At 35.8% G+C, this 21,409-nt stretch overlaps 2 protein-coding genes across 2 annotated transcripts in view; one reads left to right on the forward strand and one right to left on the reverse strand.

Annotated features, from left to right (window-relative positions):
* Positions 1 to 17,460, reverse strand: part of capn10 (calpain 10) — a 100,923-nt gene extending 83,463 nt beyond the window's left edge. The window contains exon 1 of the mRNA XM_087241339.1: positions 17,341 to 17,460. The gene's annotated coding sequence lies outside the window, so the exon portion shown is untranslated. The remainder of the gene's footprint in view (positions 1 to 17,340) is intronic.
* Positions 1 to 21,409, forward strand: part of klhl24a (kelch-like family member 24a) — an 802,375-nt gene that overhangs the window by 648,547 nt on the left and 132,419 nt on the right. The window lies entirely within an intron of this gene.

Here is a 21,409-nt window from a genome sequence, read left to right on the forward strand (position 1 = left end):
AATCATTACTTACAAAAACAATCTGACAATATATTTAATACACTGTAAAAATGCTGGGTTACATACAACTATTGTGTTGGGAAAACCTGAAAGAATTAAGCTAACTTATTAGTCTTAACAAACTTAAATGGAATAAAACATAGAACGATTAGGTTTCTCCCCAAACAACTCAAGAATTGTGTTGTTTCCCTTTTAAATAAGTAGTTTGAACAAACAGTAAATGTCATTCTTTGAGAGTATATAAATGTCACACCAGGACACGACTCAAACTGCCTCAGGTGAACTTTCCACAAACTAAAGTGGAAGCTGGCCTTGTCACAAAAAATAAAAAGTTCACAAAGCCTATATGACAAACAGCAAACTCACACACTGGTCAAACAATCACATGTGCGCTGACAGGAAGCGGTGGAGAGCAGCGGGGACGTATGTGGCAACACAAAGAGCTTTAATCTTCCTTACAAAAGAAGGAAACACGCCGTGTGATTCACAAGCCAACACGACCACACGATCGCAGCGGAGACCCTCGAGTCTAACGTTTAACTTTAACACTACACTCTTTATTTCCTCCGCTTCTGTTCCTCTCCCTCTTCACCTCTTTTCTCTCTTCTCAACGCCTCTGCAGGAAGCGCACACTGGAGTTTATTTTCCAATCGGACAAAAGGAATGCATGCCATTTCCTGTACATGCCGGCTCCATATGGACATATGAAGAAATGCATAGGTCTAATAGTAGGGTTTTCCATGCTACATGAAGTAGGCAGCCAGAAGTAAAATTAACTCGCTTCAGGGGTAATTGATGTGTTGGTGCTCTTTAGATTAGGTATTCATAAAAAAAAATATTTAAAAAAGCATAAGTCCAAGGCACTTAAGAATAGATGAAAAAGTTAAAAAGCTCTTATTGACATTAAATAAAACTGTCAATAAAGACTTTGATACCTTTTCAGCAATTTTTCAAGTGCCTTGGACTTAATAAATAATAAATAGATTAATAAATAAATACTTTTCCAGTCTGCCAAATGCTGAGAACTGGACATTTAATATAAAACAGTGCTAGATTAAAATGTATGAAGTTTTTGGCCTTTTCGGAGATGGGAAAATGCAGACTATGAAGGAATTAATGAACAATGGTACACAATTTAAATGCCGTCTTTCAGCAAAAAAATATCCAACGCAGGGCAAAAAACATGAGAGTCTTGAGTCCCACGTATTAAAGTTCAAAAGTAATATTGTCTTTATTATTTGACTGTTGGCAAAAGCCCTGTCCCAAATGTCAAGATATGTTCATGCATGTTCTAAGAGAGATTGTACTTTGATGACATTTGAAGCTTTCAAAACAGGCAGTTACTACAGTCACCAGCATTCATTATCAATTATAACACCCATGATCAGAGCACTTTTGTTTTTATCGTTTGCTTGGGGGTCTCCTACAATAGATTTAATGCATCCAAGGTCTAAAAAGTACTTTATTTTTCCATATTATATTTTAACAGAGTGAAATGATTCGTTTGATTCATTTGAAGATTCATTCATTCTACACCTATCCTTTCCAAGAGCATACTTTGCTCTGATTGGCCAATGTCTAGCTTGATTGATCTACATGGATTGATTCATTCATTCATTCTGCTTCAGCTTAGTCCCTTTGTTTATCAGGGGTCACCACAGTGGAATGAACCGCCAACTTCTACAGCATATGTTTTAAAAAGCGGATGCCCTTTCAGCTGCAACCCAGCTTTTTGTGGGGGAAACTGGAAATGGTTTCTGCAAACTGGACATACTGGCCCAGCAAGTACTCGAACCAGCGACCCTACTTGCTGTGAGGCGACAGTGCTAACCACTGAGCCACCATGTCGCCAGTCTATGTTAATTTTACTATACAAATTTGAGCAGGACTTATAAGGACTTATTATTGCAATGTTTCACGATCGCAAATTCAGTGTTGTTTTTATATAATAGTTTACCAAACAAAAAGATAACATTAAATGAGTAATATTTGTAACAAAACGTCGTCTTATTTTTTACCATCACAAATAGTTCAAAATATTTGTATCCCTTATTCAGTTTTTCCAGAATGAATCAGTTTTCGAACTAATGGTTCCTTAATTTATTTATAAAGTCTCTTGCTTTGTTTCTAAATGATTCTCTTTCAATGTTTTTTTTTTTTTTTTTTTTTTGAGTAAATGATTTAGTGGATAACTTACTGAAAACTCAAAAATGAATATTCACTTGACATCAAATGGTTATAAACCTGTATTAGTGACATTTTTCTGCAACCATTATATTTACTGCGAAAAGAAATACTGTGAAATGTCAATGGCTACCTGTTTGCTTCTAAATGAATCAATCAATTTGAATGAATTACATTTTTTAAATGAATGATTCACTCACTGAAGGAATAATTCCATTAAGAACATTTACTCTCATTCAAATTGCTGACATCAAACCTTTATTACTTTCACTTTTAGGTATTGACATTCACAGCAAAAAAAGAAAAGTCAATCACTACCCTTTTCCAAAATTTTTAAATGATGGCAGAAGTTTTTTTTTTTTTTGGTTGAACTATCCCTTTAAGACAGGACCGCTATTTATAGACCCTTTTAACATTCTGGGTTTTTCAGTAGCAGAAGGCGTCTTAGTTGGGTAAACTTAGAGCGCAGTGAATTGGAGAGTACAACAAATATATTTTTTTACAATCCTATTTGCTGAAATAATAAAAGAAAAACTCCACGATGTTGTTATCAATACATTTAGAAAAAAAGAAAAAATTTTGTGAGACTGATGACGGCAGCCAGAGGAGAGAATAACTCAAATTTACTCTCAGCCCCATAGACGCTGCATTAAACACTCATTTTTTCTAATTTGATGCAAAGATGATATAATACACACAGAAATGCATATTAATGTTAATACAGTTTTTAAAAATCTAAATATAATTTTTTTTAAGAATTAAGGTGTCATAGGTGTCATTATAAATGCCATAACAGTCTTGTAAAAAGACAGTTGAAGTCAGAATTATTAGCCCACCTTTGAATTTTTCCTCTTTTTTAAATATTTCCCATGATGTTTAACAGAGCAAGGACATTTTCACAGTATGTCTGATAATATTTTGTCTTCTGGAGAAAGTCTTATTTGTTTTATTTCGGCTAGAATAACAGCACTTTTAATTTTTTCAAAACCATTTTAAGGTCAAAATTATTAGTCCCTTTAAGCTACTGAACCTAGTTAAGCCTTTAAATGTCACTTTAAGCTGTATAAAATTGTTGTCAAAAGTATATAATAAAATATTATTTACTGCCATCATGGCAAAAATAAAATAAATCAGTGATCAGAGATGAGTTATTAAAACTATAGAAATGTGTTGAATCTTCTCTCTGTTAAACAAAAATAGGAGAAAAAATAAACAAGGGAGCTAATAATTCAGGGAGGCAAATACTGCAATTCTGACCTTAACTGTATAGTAGATTCTTGCCAATAATTTGACCTTTTAAGTAAATCTAGCCACTGTCACACTTTAAATGGCTTTCACACAATCAATTTGTGTTGAGACAACATGAAGGAATTAAGTTAACTTATTAGTTTTTACAAATGTAAATGGATTAAACATAAAACAATGAAATTGTCCCAAAAAATTGTGTTGTTTCAGCTCAATTTAAATAAGTAATTTGAACAAACAGTAAAAGTCATTTTTTGAGTGTGTGAAAGACCATGAAAATAATCAAAATCACTTTTAGAGAATCCAATCATTAAAGAATTCCCAACATTGTGGGTCCTTTCAAAAGCTTTAGGCACGCTCTACTGTAAGAGTCCCAAGATTTGAATCATTATGTAGTTTATGTCCTAAAAAGAGCATCTGCTTTGGCGTCTGCTGAAAAAAGACAAATTGGTGGCTTCTACTGAAGACAAATTGAGAAGCTTATGAAAAGAGCACACTTTAATGCGGAAAAAATAAGATTTAAAAATAAAACTTTTCATGCCAAAACTTTGGTCTGATCTAAGACCAATTCACAACCGTACGTCAAGGTTTATATGGTCATAAGACTTGAGTACTACCACTTAGTATATATAAAACATAGAGGTTTGCATTGGAAACAAGCTGGTTCTGCATGTTTTTGGTCTTTCCTACACTTAAAGTAAAAAAAATAATAGAAATTTCAATAATAAACAAGCAAACCGTCACACTACACTCATTAACATGAAAAACTAGCATAGCTAAATGTTCAGTTCTGTCATTTTGTCTCAGATTAAATGAACAAAACAAACTCTTTCTCCTTGACACGATCGAAACGAATTAAACTCTCAAAGCAGTCCCCACTCATTTTTCACACAGAGAGGGGTAACGAGTAAAAAAAGAAAAGAGGAAAATGAAATAAGAGAAATGAACGGCTCATTGCTTGTGCATCCTACAGCAGTAGGGTCCCACACTGCGCCCAGTGGGGTTTACAGCATTATGGGTAATGAGAGGGGGAAAAACGAAATGTTCTAATGGTTTAGACTAGCTGGGTGGTTGTCTGTTTGGAAGTGAGAAAAAAAAAGAGGAATCGTCGCTTTCTGTTTATGCCATAGACACTCAGCAGAACACTGTGTTCTTTTACTGTACATGTGTGTGTGTGGTCGCTCTTCAAAAGGTTCCAACTTATTAAGTCTGCAGATCACAGATTCTATCCAACAATACAGAGGTTTTATAAAAACTGACATCTTAGGGTTTCATTTTTAGCCATTTGGATGCTTTTTAATGTAAAGCATTAGTTTAGTTGTGTTTTTTTTGTTGTTGTTGTTTTCTTAAGCTCTTAATGCAATCACATGTGTTCGCTTGGAAACTGCTGTGTAAGATGTCTGTGGTTAAATCCTTAGTCATAAACACATGGCATATTCTCCAGTCAGCACCTTCTCAAAATGTTTTTAAGATCGTGTTAACAATGGCTTTTTAAAGCGTTTTCAATGAAAACTGGAAGTTAAAACTCAGTTTTATAATAGTTTCTCAGTTCACATAGAAAATGGTCTTTGTCTAAAATTTTTCTACAGGGGTTTCGGTGTAAGGAATTGTCAAAGATAAATTACAATTATTTAAAAAAAACTACAATTATGAGGGATAGTTTGCACACAAATTAGAACTACTGTGTGGTTTAGGGCTGTCGATAAAATCGATACCGAAAGTTATTAACAAAAAACATCATTGTCAATATCGCTAAAAAAATATTCAGTATGTAGTTCCGTATGAAGGCTATAGTTTTATTAAAATGTGGCTGCTGAGTGCGTGCCTTGAAAGCAATGTCAATAAGCTTAGGGTGTAAGTTTGTCATTTCCAATGGAGGCGCGGAAGTGAACTGTGCATTTTCCAGCCGCACCTAGTTGAAAACAACTGAACTTTTCCAAATGCTGCGTGTGCACCACGGTTCATGCAAGTAGAACTAACCGATCTGCTTCACACTTTGTATGGAATATACATATTTCACTTCTGGTCAAAATAACAACACAAGTGAAAAGAAGTGCGGTGGCTAGTATCTGTGAGGTGATTGTAAATAAAAAAAGCATGCAAGGATGTCGCCAGTGTGGCTTTTTGGTTTCTTTTCTTGTGCATCCCAGCCACAAGCTCCTCATCTGCAACTGACCAGCACTAAAAATTAAAACTACAACTGTATTTTTAACAGGCGTAATGTAGTCATTCAACTTTACAATTTGTAATGTTGCAATATGTATTTGAATAATGATGTCTGGTTCCTTTAGTTGAAAGCTCAAATTTACTTATCATAATTTGTGTTGTTTACAGAGTTTGAGGTTTACTGTATCATTATTATTCACACCGTACAGATGTTGATCTACCTTAAAATTTACTTAAATTCTTCAGCATTTGCACATTTTATTCATCAAGTTTGAGTCTCATTAACACTTAGGTTTATTTGATTATAAAGAGATGAGAAATATGTTTAAATATTTTTGCTTTTGACTGTTAAAACTAGTTGCCTTAGTAATGTTGGTAAAATAAAATAAAGTGGGCAAATAACAAAAAACTTCTAACATTCCTAAATGTATTGTTAAAATATAATCAATAGTTATCAATATTGAATTATATGAAACATGATATTGTGATAATTTGTTTTGCAATATCGCCCAGCCCTAATGTGGCTTTGAACTTTTATCAGTTTCTTTCTTCTGTCCTGGATATTTTGAAAAATGAATGGTTGCTGGCACCCACTGACTTCATTAGTCGGAAAATAAATATATTAGCTACAAGTCTTCTTTAAAACATCTTCTTTTACGTTCAATAGAAGACTTGTGGAGCTGTGCATTGATGGATTTGCTCTTCAAGGTTTGGACTTTTAGCAAGAAAAATTAAACCACTAAACTGAACTTCAACTCTGAAAACTGGACTGACAGTTTCAATTTACAAGAAGTTCTACGATAAGCTGCTTTGACATAAATCTACATTGTAAAAGCACTATAGAAATAAAGATGAATTGAATTGAAAGAAATTCAAATATGTTTTGATCAAGTGAAGGGTGAGTAAATGATGCCATCATTATTTTTAGTTGAACTATCCCTTTAACTGACAAAGAAGCTATTTCCACCAGTAAAATGACTGTCTGTAAGACTTACTAAAGGACGTTATTGAGATAATCTTTAGAGCTAATTTGTGAGCGCACACTTTTAATTACCGCCTACATTTGCCAACTCGAAAAGCTTTTCTCGGTAAATCTCCAGCTACTATGTGCGAAAGTAGAACCTCATTTGTCAGTCGAGGTGTCACTGAATTTTCAACACTAGACTAACATCAAATGAAAAAAAAAGAAAGAAAAAGAAGCTGTGAATGGAAGCTGAAATGATGATGTTTGCAGCTGACAGCCTTTAAACTGGCCGGGAATCAAAGACGCAGCAACGACACCAACACTGAAACTGAGCAGATTGTCTCAGCTTTTTGATTAAGTTTGATTTGATATCAGTTTTCACACTTGGTTTTCTGTGAGCTGAGCCCATCTGCCACAGATAATCATACAGTACTCGAAAAGACCTTATTTTAGTCATAATAACTCAGCGCATTGTTTAGCATTTGTAGGTTTGTGGTAAAGTTTGAAATGTTCATTTTTTTTTCATATTTAAACTGCACACTCAAACTAATTTTTTATTTGCAATCTAAAATGTGACTTTGGACCAAACCTGCCTTATATGCATACAGCCAAAAATAGATTGTATAGGTCAACATTATCGATTTTTCATCAAAAAATCAGCAGATTGTTAAGTAAAGTTTATGTTCAGTGAAGATTTAGTAAATTTCCTACTGTAAATAAATTAAACCTTAATGTTTGATTAGAAATGTGCAATGCTAAGTACTTCATTTAGACAACTTTAAATGAGATTTTTTTTTAACCCTCAGATTTTAGAATATTGTCCTATTCAAACAATTTTTTCAGATTATGTAGAAAAAGGCACTTTTAACTAGTTTTGTATGGTCTATGTTCATAAATATAAAACACTCTGAAGTCACTATTTAAATATTAAAGACTCTAGGAGGGGGATTAGGTTAAAGTGCAGACACATCAACTTTAAGAAAGATTAAAGTTAAGATTTTGAGCTAAAAACTGTCCAAATGTCAAAAAACAAAATGTACTTAGTCGAGAGTTTAACAAAGTTTTTCGATTTTTACCTTTTAGACCACGACTAATGTTCTACATGAAAACGTAGTAAAAATCAGGGGGCTTTTCTTTTTCTGGATTGCTTTTTTTAAACACTGCGGTTGGATTTAGCAAGGCAGGTGGGCACTGGTCAATTGGTGGTTTTTAAAATACTACTGGTTGGGTTTAGAGAGGGGGTATCGGTCAGTTGGTCAGTCAGTCAGTCAGTCAGTCAATAGCTTAATCATACTTGCTTGATGTGTAAAAACCAGTCAGATTCAATTTGGCTTCTGCAAGAACAAATGAGGTTTGTTCTCACTTCAAGAATGTACACTTGTATAAAATTAAATAAATCAACACAGAACGGTTCGGGAAAGTAGGTAAGACAAAAACAAAAGCTAAAAAATAAAATAAAATAGTTAATAACAAGGTGAGAATGTGGTCAAATCTGAAAATGTAGTGAAAATAAGGGGGCTTTTCTTTTTCTGGATTGCTTTTTAAAACACTGCGGTTGGGTTTAGAAAAGGGGGTGGGCGTGTCAATCGGCGCTCTTTAAAACAATATTGGTAGGGTTTAGGAAACAGGGAGGGTGTGGATATTGGTCGGTTGGTTAGTCTTGATGCAGGAGAACCAATTAGATTTATTTTAGCTTCTGCAAGAACAAATGAGGTTCGTTCTCACTTCAATCACGTACACTTCCAAAAAAAATTTATAAAATAAACTGAATCTGCACAGAATGGTTCCAGAAAGCAGGTAAGACAAAAACAAAAGCTAAAAAAAAAAAAATAAACAAGTAAATAACAGGGTGATAATGTGGTAAAATTTGAAACCGTAGTAAAAATCAGGGGGCTTTTCTTTTTCTGGATTACTTTTTAAAACACTGCGGTTGGATTTAGCTAAGGAGGTGGGCGCTGGTCAATTGGTGCTTTTCAAAACACTACTGGTTGGGTTTAGTGTGGGGGTATCGGTCAGTCGACAGCTCAATCATACTTGCTTGATGCTTAAGAATTAAAAAATCAGATTAATTTCAGCTTCTGCAAGAACAAATGAGGTTTGTTCTCACTTCAAGCATGCACACTCCAAAACATGTTATAAAACAAACTGAATCAACACATTTCTTGAGTTTTTTTAGAACAACTTAACTGTTTTATGTTCATACATTCATTTTCTTTTAGGCTTAGTCCCTTTATTAATCTGGGGTCGCCACACCGGAATGAACCGCCAACTTATCCATCATATGTTTTACTCCGCGAAAGCACTTCCAGCTGCAACCCATCACTGAAAAACATCCATACACACTCATTCACACTCATACACTACGGACAATTTAGCTTACCCAATTCACCTGTACCACATGTCTTTGGACTGGTGGGGAAAACCGGAGCACCTGAAGGAGTCCCACGTGAACACAGGGAGAACATGCAAACTCCACACAGAAATGCCAACTGATCCAGCTGAGGCTCGAACCAGCGACCTTCTTGCTGTGAGGCGATCGTGCTACCCTTGCGCCACTATGACGCCCTTATTGTTTTATGTTCATTCCTTTTCCTTCGGTTTAGTCCTTATTTCAGGGTTCGCCACTGCGGATGAAACTGCCAACTATTCCGGCATATGTTTTATGCAGTGGATGCCCTTCCAGCTGCAACCCAGTAGTGGGAACTGTTTTATGTCCAATCCACTTACATTTTCAAAAACAATTAGGTTAACTTAATCAATTTGTGTAGAGACAACGAAGCAATTGTGTGGAACCCAGCATTTTAAACAGTGTACAGCTAATTTACAAACATTTTTAAAGAGTTGTGTGCGAGTAGATATAAATGAAGGAAGAGAAATATCTCAGATTACATTAAAAATACAATAAACAAGTTAAAAAAAGGTCTTTTGGAAAGAACTGAGGGGGAGTAATTGACGACAGAACTTGAATGAACCCTTCAAGATGGTGTTGTAGCTCTAAAAGAAGTAAGTAAAACATGCAGTCTTTGACTGAGCAGAAGGTTGCGGAAAATATACATAATATTCCATATTCACTGCAATGTCACTGCAGCCATAGCCAAGACGTATCAGTGTGATTTTTACCAACCAACCGCAGTCATGCTCCAGGGAGCCTGTGCTTGTCTTGTAAGTTTTTCGGTGAAGAGTAGAAAGAACGTTAGCATAAATCATTTGCTACGTTAAGGGTTGATGTTGTTGGAGAAGCCATTGCAGGAACGCTGGTAGCGTGTGTTGCCCCACACCATCCCAACGCTCCAGATGGGGACAAAGTTTATGCAGATTGGCTCATTAACCTCACTGTGCTGATCTCTCCACGGTAATGACACACACAGCACGCTGGGGCTTCAATAATCCATCTCAACATCCTCTCCACAGAAAAGATTACAGTGTGCACGCCACATCCCCGGCCCTGGAAATAGCGACAGCTCTAGATGGAGTCAACATGAGCGCACATGCTCAGAAAAAAAAAGTGTTAGAACAAAAAAAAGACAAGACAGCGTCTTAGCAGCTGGTGTCACATTCCCCCTGAGGTGTTTCTGTTAATTTTAGTTCTTCAGACAGAATGGATGAACATCTCTTTGAAGTGTGGCCCATTCTGGAATCATTCTTCCAAAGCACCACAACCACACACGCTATTTGAAAGTGTGTGTGTGTGTGGAGGTTTTGTTGAATGGGCGTGGCTTCCCTCAAGACGCCAAGCATTCTCTGGATTTTAGCAGTGCGTTCATTATTGCTGAACGACGACTGCTTTTCACTGTCTGCGATGAATGCTCACATTTATGCTGCTGAATATGACACACACACACACACACACACACACACACACACACACACACACACACACACACACACACACCTCTGAACCAAACCTTTTCTTTGAGTTTTACTTGAAAAGCAGTCAGTGTGCTTTCCACCTGCTAGGTTTCTTGAGTTCTTGGTTTTTCTTTTTGTACATTGGTAGTAATTTCAAAAACCTGTTAAAATCTTGCACTATACACCAATGCAGGTTAAAACTAGTGTGTAATTGTACATTACATGGCCAGTAGTTAAATGTTCAGCATTGTTACAGACTTCCCATTATCTTCAAAGAGATGTTTTTATAGATTGCAAATGTTTTTGCTCCATAATATTTGACTGGAAACACTGATTTTTAGGAGTCTTTAATGAATAAGAAGTTCAAAAATAAAAGCATTAGACTCTTTTAAATAACAAAAACACTGATCTTAAAGATCTCATTACATACATTCTCAGAAATAAAGGTACAGGAGCTGTCACTAGGGCAGTACCTTTTCAAAAGATACATATTTGTACCCAGAAAAATCCACATTGGTACTTCAAAGGGGCATATTAGTACCCAAATGTACTTAAAAAGCTGATTTATACTTCTGCATCAAGCGCACGCGTATGCTATGGCGCAGCCTAGGCGTTGATGCATAGCTCTACGCCATGGCCATCGCTGACGCGCACCTCTCAAAAAATTTAACTACACGTTGCAATGACGCGTAGCGCAAGCTCTGTGGTCGGCTTTGTATCACTGATGAACGATTGTTTACAAGTGTGGATTAACGTGAAGGAGCTCCGGATTGAAAGTTTTGTTTTGTGTTTACCTCATGGTTAAAATTGTTGCACGTCCGCCCTTTCCTGTCTCAAAATGAGTGAGTTTGAGCCACTTGTACATTCAGGAAGTGTTCAGAAAAAACAAAACCCCAGCGAAGAAACTCAACACGGAGTAATATTTACACCTCACTGCCAACTAGCGTTTCGGAAGTGTCAATGCAGACCAACAGAAAAAGCACGCAGAAGTATAAATGCACAGTTACGCGCGTTGCATGCACCGTGGGTTACGCTGGTCACTTGACGCAGAAGTATAAATCAGACTTAAGAGTGTACACTGTGAAAAAATATGTATGAGCCTAAGTCATGACATATGTTTGTATGTTACTTTAACTTATTTGACTGATTTGACATGGTGGCTCAGTGAGGACCCTGGATTAATAAAGAGACTGAGCCGAAAAGAAAATAAACTAATGAATAATACAACCTTATTGTAAAGTGTTACTGAGACGTTTTTATGGATTGCAAATGTTCGTGTAATATTTGACTGGTAACACTGATTTTTAGAAGTCTTTAATGGAAGAAAACGTCAAAAGAACATAATTTGTTTTAACATTGCACATGATTACTGTTTATTGTCATTTCAGATCAATTTAACGCACTTTTCTTGCTGAACAATTGTTGTACATAACAAAAACACTGACCTTAATGATCTCATTGCATGTACTGTAAAAAATAATATGACCCTAAGTCATGACAACAAATGTTTGTAGTTTAGTTTATTTTACGGATTTGATATGGGTGGCACAATGGCTCAGTCGCCTCTAAGCAAGAAGGTCACTGGTTCGAGTACTGGCTCAGGCAGTTGGCATTTCTTTGTGGAGTTTGCATGTTCTTCCTGTCTTGGCATGGGTTTCCTCCGGGTGCTTTGGTTTCCCCCAAAGACATCCGCTAAAGGGTGAATTGCATGACCTAAATTGCTCATAATGTAGGAGTGTGTGTGTAGATGCGAGAGTATATGGGTGTTTTCCAGTACTGGCTATTAGGGCTATGAAAAAACCTATGCCGGAATAATTGGTGGTTTACACTGCTGTGGCGACCCCTGATAAATAAGGAACTAAGCCAAAGAAAAATGAATGAATGATTTGATATGAGTTGAGATGGCTAGAAAAATGTATTTGATTCAACAAAAAGATTTTAGGAAGCAATTCCTTTTTCTGTATATATTTAAAATTCTATAATATCTATTGAAGTTCATGTTTTATTGCAGGAAAAAAAAACGCATTCGCAATTATATGAGGTTTCATTGTATTTTCTTATTTTCTGTAGCTCATATAGTATAAAACAAATCCAAGGTTGTGCATTTGGTTACCATTAAAAGACAACAAAAAATCATGTTCAGTCAACGCAAGTTAAGGCCAGCTCACACTGCAATTTTTTTATAATCCAGAATAATTGGAGCACGCCAGACTGCACGAACATGGCTCCCATGTCACACTGTAAGATCTCATCTGTCATAAAGTCAAACTGAACGACAATGAAGACGCGCCAAACTTGAAAGGAAACGCCTCTGGAGTTTGACGTCATCCACCCGTGACACTTTCACTATCCTGCGTTCTGAAATGATTCCTTACAGCAAACGTAAAAAATCTGTAGCTGCAATTTTGCACACGGTGTGTCCAAATAATAATACCAGGAAGAAAGTTTTGACATTTCCCCACGGTCATTTAAATTGGGTCATCAAATTGAGCTCCAATTGGTTCTTGGATTGAGGCTCATCGCAGCTGTTGTCAAACGGCAGGAAAGTGTCTGAAACCTTCTAACACCGTCAGAACTTTATCGGAGGAAAAAAATCGGATCGCAATGAGCAGCTGTCAGTGAACATGTCAAACCAACGATCAAAAATTACAGACTTCAGCCTAGGATTTCAGAAATCTTTTTGAATTTCACAAATTTGTCTCAGATGACAAAATCGTGGCTGAAATCTCACAGTCTGAGCAGGGCTTTACTTAGGATAAAAGTGTCTGCCAAATGCATGAAACTAAATAGGCTTTCAAGTAATTTTTGTTTTTGTTTTCTTACTTCACTTTTATTTACTTTTAATTCCCAAACGCAGTTGTTTTGCTGTTAGTTTTGGGCCTGTCAGGATATCTATTTTTGTTGCACGATACATTGCAGCAAAATATATAATGATAAACAGTTTTATTGTCCTTTTATCATTTTATAATGCCAGAATGACAATATAATAGCATCATAATGCAAGTAAACTCTTTAAAAAAAACAACCAATGTTTCATTCTTAAGAATATTTCATTTAATTATAGCAATTTTAACAGTTTAATAATTAGGCATTGGAATCAGAATTTGAAAACTTATATATAAATAATAATAATTATTAACAAAAAAAACTGCAAGATAAAAAGTAACAGCCGCTGCGATATCTGCCACCAGATCTATTTTCAGTTTCAGACACCCACATGAAAATATAATAAAGTAATTTATAGTAAATACTGTAGTATGTTTTTTAACCATACTGACACTGACACCTCCAATAGAGATAAAGATGTTGCACAATCAGCTAAAGTGTTGCTAGAATTGTTTTTTATGTACGGGCGATATATAACACATAATCAAAAATGACGTCATGTCCATGTGTTGTGCGATAAGTCCATATATTGATTACAGTGACAGGCCGAGTCATTTTAACATATCTATTATTCTCCCATTACTTCAAAACCTTTTTGTAAAATGCTTTCCTTGCAAGAGCGTCCATACCCCTTGTTACTTAAAATAAATGAATTAACCATGCTTGGCATTTGGTTGTCTAATGCAATGTCATTCATACACTGGCATAATTAAACGTTCAAATACTTTGAGTAGGGTGCATTTTACCCAGACGACACACACCTGACATTAAAAACATCGAATTTGTGTGTCCTTATCATTCAGTGTGTGCCCTATTCATGAAAGAAAAGCAACCCTTTATGACTCTTGTCTGTTTGGGCCTGCCTGCTGCGTGAGAGAGAGAGAGATGGTAAAAGAGAGAAAGAGAAGAGGGGGAGTCTCTCCAGACGCCCGTTGCTGTTGATCATTATGTCTGTGTTCAGGTGTCTCTGAGGGTGGCAGTAGGTGGATTCAAACCAGGAGACAGACAAAGAAGGTGGTGTGTGTGTGTGTGTGTGTGTGTGTGTGTGTGTGTGTGTGTGTGTGTGTGTGTGTGTGTGTGTGTGTGTGTGTGTGTGTGTGTGTGTGTCTGTGTGTGTAGGGGGGTTACTTTCCGGTATAGATATAATCACAGCCTGTAATATATTTAACAGTCTTCTCTCTCGGTCTGTTGCGGCTTTCCGTGCCCTTACTTTATCTCGCTAAAGAGCAGAACAGCAACAAACAGATTTCATATATTGCAATTAGACACATCTGGATCCTGTCAACAACACCAGACGGATTTCAGCGATCAGCTTGAACTGGTTTGTTTTCAGCACATGATCAACTTTTTCTTTTAAACTGTGACAAAACACTGCAACATATACTGTATAATCGAAAGATAAAGAAAAACCGTAGACAAAAGCGAAACTGAAGCCCAGATTAAAGGTAATCATGCACATTTAACTTGTCAATGAGCCAAGTTTATCTTCAGCCCACATGCAAGCATCAGTTTACTGATTTAATCTAATGATGCAGAGGTTGTGATGAGAGTCTGGGTGCTGAGATGACTCACTACAGTCTGTGATGGCGACAGCGGAAAGCAGGCAAACACAAGAGGTGAAATCCAGGTGATCTTTTCATCTACACATTTAGAAAGCTGGAAATATCATGTCTGAGCAGATGGAGAGGGTTGTAATGCTAATTTATTTATTCCTCTTCAAATAAAGTGCTTTTTTTCATGGTGATGCAGAACACCCATTAAGAAGAATCATTTTTGGTTCCCTTTCAGTGAACAACACTATTAAAAGAGAGAGCTACTTTATTGGTATGGTTCCGAAAATAATATTTAACATCCACAAACAAAAAGCTCTTTAAAGTGTAAAGGGTTCTTTGGATTGGTTCCTATGTTGTTTAAGAACCATTGACTGAAAGGTTCTTTTGGGGAACTAAGTTCATTCATGGCATGGAACTATTTGCTCATCCTCAAGTGATTTATGAGTTTCCTTCTTCTGTTGAACACAATAGATGTTTCGAAAACCTGTAACCATCGACATCCATAGTAAAAAATCTATGCAAACCAATGGTATTGCAATGGTAAAATGGTAATGGTAAAAATACAGGTTTCCAGCTTTCTTCAAGATACCTTCTTCTGTGTTCAGCAGAAGAAAGAAAACGAGACAGGTTTTGAACAAGTGAATGGTTCGTAAATGGTGACATAATTTTCATTTATGGGTAAACTATAACTTTAAATACACACTGTCTTTATACTGTTAAGAAAATTGTAATGAATCAAAGAAGATTTTTCCTCTATAAAGGAACCTTCTTTTGGTGCATGGTTCTATTGATTTAAAAGGTTCCTCACTGAACTATCAATGCCAGTGATGCCTTTATGCTTTAATAGTGCAGAAGAACCATTTTTTGTTCCTTAAAGAACAATGAACAGTTCTTATAAGAGTCAACAATTCTTCCATTCTTAAAATAAATAACCATTGGTTCTTTAACAACCTAAAAAACATTTTTCCACTTTAACCCTTTAACTGCCTCCTCATATTTTAACTGTTATAAATAATGACAGTTAAAGTAATTAAAGACTGACTGTTCTAAATGATGGTTTACACACACAGCACTGTTGGTTTACAAAAAAAGTAATCCTGTTACACTACTACACTTGATTTTGACTTTATTGTAAAAAAAAAGAAAGAAAGAAAACGTTAAATAAGATATTTTATGGCATACTTCAAAAAATAGAAAGATGATTAAGTATTCAGAAATGTTTTATTTTGAATATTTTTTCAATAAATTGGTCTAACACTTTATATTTTCAGACTTTTTATAGTGTTTGTATGAATTCATTACATTACTTGTACCAAAAACTGACATATCAACCATTTGGTAGAGGTTGATATTTTAGAAATTATGGGATGTGTTGAAAAGAAAAAATGCATTGAGTGTGTTAACTAGAGACATTAGAAGTTAAAAAATGCAATCCAATTTTTTTTTCTTGATGGGGCATCTAAAGGAATAAAGGATCTTTCTGGAGTTTAAAGGTTCTGTGGGTATTAAAGGGTCTATATGGATCCTAAAATGGCAATGGGCATCTTTTATTTGTTTCAATGGATCTTTGGGATCCTTTATGAAGCCTCTGATACCAATAACAATACATACAAATTTAATTTGTATCCATTTTATGAGCAGTTTTTTTATCTATGCAAATGTTTCCTGCACATTTGTGCATGCTTTTGAGTTATTTATTCTAGAGACAAAAATAAAATGTGTGAAAATGTATCTGTTACAGCCTGATGGCAGAATTGTAATAAACATACTCTTTACATATGACATTAATCTTACAAAGGAGCTTAACTGTACATTTTCAACCTGCTTTAATTTGTTTACAATTCATGTATTAACCTTTGAGATGCGAATTATCTCAGATATTAAAACACCTTGTACATGCAGTGCACACCACACACACATTTAACTCTCCTATGAACTGCATGAATTATTAAATCACAAAAGAAAATATAGTAATATGTCATTTGAATTCAAACCAAGAACTGTATTCTTTTTTTAACAATGTAGACTAATGAGATTATTGTAAATTAAGGTGAACCCCAAAGATCTTGTAAAAGAAACAATAAATATTACCAGGATGGTCAAACCCAATTGAGTAAAGGTTTGGGAAAAAGCACCCATACTGTTTTTAATATTATATCTGACACTGAGAGTTTAAAAATAATCTTTCTCTACAAATATTTCAGCATAAGACGAACTATTATTAAAACTATATTTAACACAATATTAATAAATATAACATTGATACATATACATTTATTGTTATAAATAAACCAAATACATAAACATATGCATATGTTTTCCAAAAGCCTAACATAAAACGGTCGATAAACATGCAAATAAAGCACTTTTATGAATAAGTTATTGGTGACAGTTCGTTTTTCATGCGCAGCTGCCACCTACAGATTTTATCTTGCTTTCACGAAAAATAACTGCAACTTTTGCGTTACGGGAGTGAAGTGAAGGCTTACATACCTTCCTTAAAACCTTAGGAGGAGGTAAAAGAAGACAGTCCACGGAAGGAGTGTTTGCATGGCTTCAGAAATCTCCCCGGATCCTCCAGCTGCTCTGATCTGCGCCGGTCACCGCCGAATCGCTGTAGTTCCACTCGCGCTCTCAATGGTTTCACAAACGAGGCGGGGCTTTGAGTCCCATGACAGACTGCGCGATCTATGATTGGCCACTGCGCTGTAGGTTGACACAATGCTGATGCTTGTGATTGGTTGTGTGTGAAGCTATTTGACGCCGAGTCCAGCGTGTGTTAGAATTTGGTGAAGGGGGGTGAATTAGTGTGGGTGGGTGGGGTCCTTCAGGAAAAAAAAAAAAATGAAGACCCATATTTTCTGCTGTCTGTCGAAATTTCCAGCTTGGAGGTGCTTGAAAAGGGATTTAAACCATGAAAACAATGAAACATGAAAGATCATGATTACATTTAACAAACAAATTGATGTATATTTTCTCATATCAACATTCTTTCACGTGACACTGATCTCTGAACAGTGTTGAAGGTGTGTTTTGCTTGATTTGCTCTTTTCTCTGCCATTATACTTCCAGTTTACCTCACTAACTCAACCAAAACATGTAAAATAATTTTGTGTTCAACACTGATGTGAAAGAAGAACCAATTTTTGTTTCACAAAATAACTAGTGTTAATGACTTTCTAATCGTATTTTTATATTGATTTTAAAGGTGGTAAAGGTTTTTAATGGGATACGTTATGCTAATAATGAGCTTTTATTTTCAAGAGTAAACCATTAGAAGAACTGTTTTTATTTTTTGGTGAAACAATTCTTAAAAGAACCATTATTTGGCATATTATATAATTATTTGGTTTATTATATTTAATTTAAATTCTTAATTAATTTCAATAACCATAAAAAATGTGTTAAGGGTGGCGCAGTGAGTTGGGCTGTTGCCTCACAGCAAGAAGGTTGCTGCTTTAAGTCCCAGCTGGGTCACTTGGCATTTCTGTGTGGAGTTTGCATGCTCTCGTCATGTTGGTGTGGATTTCCTCCGGGTGCTCCGGTTTTCTCCACAGTCCAAAGGCATGTGCTTTATTTTAATGTTTCTCAACCACGTTCCTGGAGGCCCACCAACACTCCATGTTTTGGATGTCTCTTGTCTGTCACATCCATTACAGGTTTTTCAGTCTCTGCTAATGATCTGAATGAAATGTAAAAAATGTTTAAAATGTGCTGAGCTGGAGGTCTTTCAGGCAAGGGTGTAGATTTGCTTTTGATATTGGTGGGGATCTAATTTGATACAATAATCGTTGTGGAGGCCAAGATCGAAGCAAATTTTGTATTATTTGCACATCCATGATTACTATTATGGTGGACTTGTAGTGAAACTGATTTCAAGTGACTGACACTTTTCTTTGAAATGTAGCTGCTTAATATGTCCATGTCTCACCTGAGTTCTGCACAGTTTGCCTGACTTTAAAATTTCGACAGCATTATTTTATTTTGGAGGCGATTAAATTATTGGTGGGGACATTTTAATAATCTGTGGATATTGGTGGGTACACTACCCCTCCATCCATGCTAATTCTACACTTTTGCTTCCATGTACATGGTTGAGAAACATTGCTGTAGGTGAACTGGGTAAGCTAAATTGTCTAGTGTATGTGTGTATGTCCTGTTCCTCAAGATTGAGGGTTGAGAGTTGGCCTAGCAACTTACCTCATAAAAAAATAGACATTACGAAACACCAGTATGGTGCAGATAAATATCAACTTTAATATGCCCCTGGGAGTAAGTAAGTATGTGTGTGAATGAGCGTGTATGGGTGTTTCCCAATACTGGATTGCAGCTGGAAGGGCAGCTGCTGTGTAAAACATTTGCTGGATAAGTTGGCGGATCATTCCGCTGTGGCGTCTCCTGATGAATAAAAGGACTAAGCAGAAGGAAAATGAATAAATGAATAAATAAACTGGATTAGGTCTAAGAAAACCAAAATTTTTCTTAATGTTTAGGACATTTTAAAAACATTTTTCTATTGGTATTAAGGGTGGTAAAGGATGCTAATAACAAAATCTTTATTTTCAATAATGTATGAATCATTTGTTCTTTGGTGGAAAAATTCTTAAAAGAACCATTATTTGGTATATTATATCATTATTTGATATTATATCATTATTTGATATATTATATCATTATTTGGTATATTATATCATTATTTGGTATATTATATATAAATTATATTCTTAATAAATTTCAAGAACTATTAATAAGCTTTCTGCAGTAGAAAGGAATAGGGAATTAAAGAATGAAAATGATAAAATAATTATTTAATATTGGAAAGAGGTGTTTTTAAATTCTCAAAATCTATGGGAAAAAAAGTGAAAACACTGTGAAACTCGTTTTTGGTAATTCCTAATACTTAATAATGTAACTTTACACAGTTTTGTTTTTTGCAATGTGTGTTACTCAAAGGCATGTGTTACTTGATTTGCTTTTTTCTCTGTCTGTACACTTCCTGTTTACCCCACTAGTCACGAATCTGAATGAATCTGCTATGCTTAGAGGAGAAAGAGTATTGCTATTGGGACACTTTTAAACAAAGCCATTTGTCTTCCTTCTGGTCAGGGCAGCAGAAGAAGCATTAAAGTGTCCTCCAATAGTTCCGGTGAGGCAAGTTTTTGACCATCATCTGGAATGGATTACATTTTAATTGACAATTGGTTCCCCGAGATCTATAAAACAACAAAGAGTAATGAAAAACACTAGCGGTGATTCTCCTCGGTGCTGCTTCCTCTGAACCGAGGAGCTCTGTGACACATTTCAGTGAATTATTTACAAAAGAAAAACTCAGAATAGAACGCCATCATCCTTACATGAGCAATGAGCATCACTCCTCAAAGATATGAGGCCAAGTAGATTGTAAAAATAGACATGTTAAAAATGAAAATGCTCATCGGTTACTCACCAACCATGTCCTATGATTTGCTTTCTTCCATGGAAAACAAAAGTAAGCTAAGAGTCACACTTTTATGGTTGTAATTGCTTGCAAAAAAAGTGTCCGTTTTTCACAGTATCTCTTTTCCGTTCTAAAGGAAATACATATACACTGTCTGTGATTTCAACTGTAAACAGATGCTACAGTAGAAATCTGTAACTTGGTTAACAGTAAGGTGTCTTAAAGGGCCATGAAGCCACCTTGTTTCAGCAGGGTTTTTTCTCACCTATACTTTGAAAAAAAGTCAGGAAAGTGGGCGTGTCCAGCTCTGTTTAGGGGGAGTGTCAGAGGAGGGAAAGAGAGAAGGTCCTTAAAAATTTGCATAAAAATGGGAGTGCCAGTTTGGGCACGCGCTGATTTTCACAGAGGCAAAACAAACGCACAGATACAGAGGAGAAAGACAGTGACTGTGTTCACATGGACATCAGAAATCAAATTATTTGCCAAATTTTTATAAATGGTCGACTTTAACTGCAGTTTGGCTTTTTCGTTCAGCAATTTCATTCATGCCCCTCGTGAGATTTGATTCAAGGAGCTGCTGGAAGCGTGAATTTTTCATGCAATATTTGAGACCGCACGGCAAATGAGAGAAAAAAAACCTCCGCATTTCTCGGAAACTTAGATGCACTCGCTAGGTAGTGTAAGGAAGCTGTGTGTGTTATTCCTGTCACAAAATGCAGCGAACATCCTACACGACGGAAATAGTTTGATTGTGGTGCTTACACGTTTACACTCAGAGAGCCGCACTTACAGCCAATCCTTCAGCTCATAATATTGCAGTGATATTACCGTACGGTAAACTTTGTTAACTTAGAAATCATTTGACTAAGGTCTGTCTTTAAACACTGAAAGAATACTGCTGATGATACAAACTAACTTTGCCTCTGAATAAACAAACAAAGACCACTGATCGCTTACCAAATCTGTGGACAGGAAAATCAACACCAACTGGAGCGGCGTCTTTATTAAAAGGAGACGAGCAGCAAATCTGGATTTCACAATTTCCAGATGAGAAAAGCTCTCGGGTAAAAAAAAATGTTTGTTAGACATGTATTTCTGTTGAGCGTTGCGCGCACTGTAATCCAC

This window comes from Danio rerio, chromosome 2 (genome assembly GCF_052040795.2).
Source record: "Danio rerio strain M-AB ecotype USA chromosome 2, GRCz13ab, whole genome shotgun sequence".
NCBI classification, from domain to species: domain Eukaryota; kingdom Metazoa; phylum Chordata; class Actinopteri; order Cypriniformes; family Danionidae; genus Danio; species Danio rerio.